This window comes from Oncorhynchus gorbuscha, linkage group LG12 (assembly GCF_021184085.1).
Source record: "Oncorhynchus gorbuscha isolate QuinsamMale2020 ecotype Even-year linkage group LG12, OgorEven_v1.0, whole genome shotgun sequence".
Classification (NCBI taxonomy): Eukaryota; Metazoa; Chordata; class Actinopteri; order Salmoniformes; family Salmonidae; genus Oncorhynchus; species Oncorhynchus gorbuscha.
This window is the reverse complement of record NC_060184.1, coordinates 37,334,183-37,337,132: the sequence shown is the minus strand read 5'-3', so window position 1 is coordinate 37,337,132 and position 2,950 is coordinate 37,334,183. Positions and strand designations below refer to the sequence as shown.

Below are 2,950 nucleotides of genomic sequence, written 5' to 3'. Positions count from 1 at the left end.
CTTTGTGTGCTGCTATTTTAGTCAGGTCTCTTTTAGATTTTTAATATCAATGAGACTAATCTGGTCAAATAAAGCTAAAATAAAATGAATACATTAAAACACAAAACATCAACAATTTTGACTTGAATTTGAACTGATTTCTTGATTTCGGTTGAATTAAAAAGGAATTGAATGGTTAACATACGCCTACTTAATCATTGCCACCTAATCAATGATAACCAGAGACACATCAGAGCTATTATCTGTCTTTCTCTCTCCCTCTGAACGTGCACGTGAAGTGGACAACTTGCATTGAAAAGATAAGGATGACATAACATCAGCGTATGATAATGAACAAATAGGCCTAGACTTACTTGCCAGTAAGATGCACTCAGGAGTCATAAGATCAATGTGTTCTAACATTTATTACAAATATTTGTTCAATAAAATATAAACAATTTACAGAACCGTTTGGCAGTTTGTTCGTTGAAGACATTGCTAGTCGCCAAGTACTCTAGTATCAAACAACATCAGTATCAGTTTCCTGGTTTAAAACCCTTTAAAAACCGAACTTCACAACAACACTAGAGTAAAAGGTATTAGCCATTTAGCCACACACACACACACACACACACACACACACACACACACACACACACACACACACACACACACACACACACACACACACACACACACACACACACACACACACACACACACACACACACACACACACACACACACACACACACACACACACACACACACACACACACACACACACACACACAGACCATATAGTATAAAAATAAAGTGATCATAATCAACTGAAGGTCAAACTGAAATAAGTAAAACTTTTGCACAGGTTCAAATCAAAGACAGCTCCTTACAAAAACAATCAAACAACCAAACAAATAATTAGTGTCAAGACGAGCACAACTGAACAACTAAGCCTATCGTGCGTTTTACATCATAATAAACATTACTGATATGTGTACTAATTCTATAATGCTTCTGAACCAAAACAACATGTATAGGCCTAGTCATATGTGCAGTGTGTCAAGAGTTTGTAGCAGCATCTGAATACTTCTTCACTGTGTGGAGACTTCACGCGCCTAATGGTTATCTTTAAGTTAAACGTGGACCACCACTGTTCTGCTGGAATTCTCCAAATCATTCCGGTATTGCTCGAGCCAATTCCTAAGCTCTGATATCCGGTAGCCCTCCGGTCCCCTGCCCCCCTGATACACGACCCGCTCATCCCTCAGGATATAAAGTCTCTCAAAATAGGCTCCGTAAGCCGCGTTGGACGAGTTGTCCATAGTATCCACCACCACACTGCTGCAGGGAACCTCCGAGTGCATCAGCTGAGCGGCTTTCAGTCTGTCCTCCAGACAGCAGTGCTTGGGGATCTGGTATGGCGCGTCGGAGCTCACCCAGCCGTCCGAGGGATGCGCCTCCTCGATATATACAAGCAGAGAGTCGGCGATGTCCGCATACTGGCTCGCGACGCGCTGAAACGCAGCCAGGCGCGTCATGAACGGTGGTCAGGAGCAACTGCCGAAGTTGAGGATGAGAGGTCTCCTCCCTTTCACATAGTCTAGGACCCTGACCCTGCGCCGCTCCTGCAGCTGCACAACCTCAGTGTTGGGCGCGATAAGTCCAAGGTGCGCGGATTTGAAAAAGTCTAATTTCTGCCCGTACCACACGGCCCTGAGCGACTCCAGGGTGAACATCTTGTTGGAGTCGGAGACGCAGACAGGCGGGTCTTCGGGGCTGCTGCCCTCCATCTTCAGCAGCATTTTCCTCCTGATGCACAGGACGTCCAGGAGACACAGCATCAGCGCTGCCAGGAGGAACCGGGGCAGCAGAATCAGACATAGAGCTGTGTGTTTCAGGGCCAGCACCGTCAGGACACCTGCAGACTTCTGCATCTCGCCCTGCCGATGATGTCTGGCCGGCAATGTAAGCATGCAGATATAGACAATCGTATCAGTCACCTTTTCCCATCTGTTTTCAGGCTCTGTCTCACAGAGTTGTGCTTTTTATAGGTGCAGCAGGATGTGAATGAAAAACAACCCACCTCCACAGCTCGTGCCGCCCTCTCACATGGCGGGGATTACCTCCCGTCAACTGAGAGAGAGAGATGGATAGAGGAAGGGAAAGAGAGAGAGAGAGTGTGTGTGTGTGTGTGTGTGTGTGTGTGTGTGAGAGAGAGAGAGAGAGAGAGAGGGGGGGTGATCACGGCCATGGGTCCGTTTTTTTGCAGACTCAAACCTGTCACGTCGATATCTGGCACTTCTTTTGGGGTGAATCATTGTGGTTACCGGTAAATGAACTCCAAATGAAGAAATAGCATGATTTACAACAACACCCGTTTGTGGGTCAGAAAGTGACGTCAAATGAACATTAGCCTATGGTGAATTTAAACTTGACATAAATGTGATCAAAACTCACACATTTAGGGTTAAAAAAAACATACCCACCTCTTCAAATCAAACACGATGATAAAGACAGAATCTGATCTGTCATTTTTGTGATTAAAAAAATTTAGACTGTTGTGATCAGTTTGAGAAGAAATACATATTCCATGTTCATACTGTTGAATCGGTGACGTATTGAATATAAACGTATAGGAATGAAATAGGTCTAGAGCAATTCATTCTTTTTGTTGATTAATTTAAATGTATGCCCAATCATTACGTGTATCTATGCCCTTTGATTACTTGTTTCACGAACCTGAGTGATTTGAAAGAACACGAAAAGGCTTGAACGCTTCTTCTTTGTGTATTTCAGATAAGGGGTTTAACATTCACAAAATCTTTTCACACTAGACGGCGCTCTCGCATACCAATGATGTGCAGTGCGCATTGGGCACCTCCAAAAAAGCCTCGGTTATCTGAGGTCAGTATCCTCCCCTCTCTCGCAACTTTCCCAATGCGACTGTTACGTACCTGATGCCTTCTCA

At 44.3% G+C, this 2,950-nt stretch overlaps 1 pseudogene; it reads right to left on the bottom strand.

Annotated features, from left to right (window-relative positions):
• Positions 1–385: 385 nt before the first annotated feature.
• On the bottom strand, positions 386–2,124 carry LOC123991683 (annotated as a pseudogene).
• Positions 2,125–2,950: the final 826 nt, after the last annotated feature.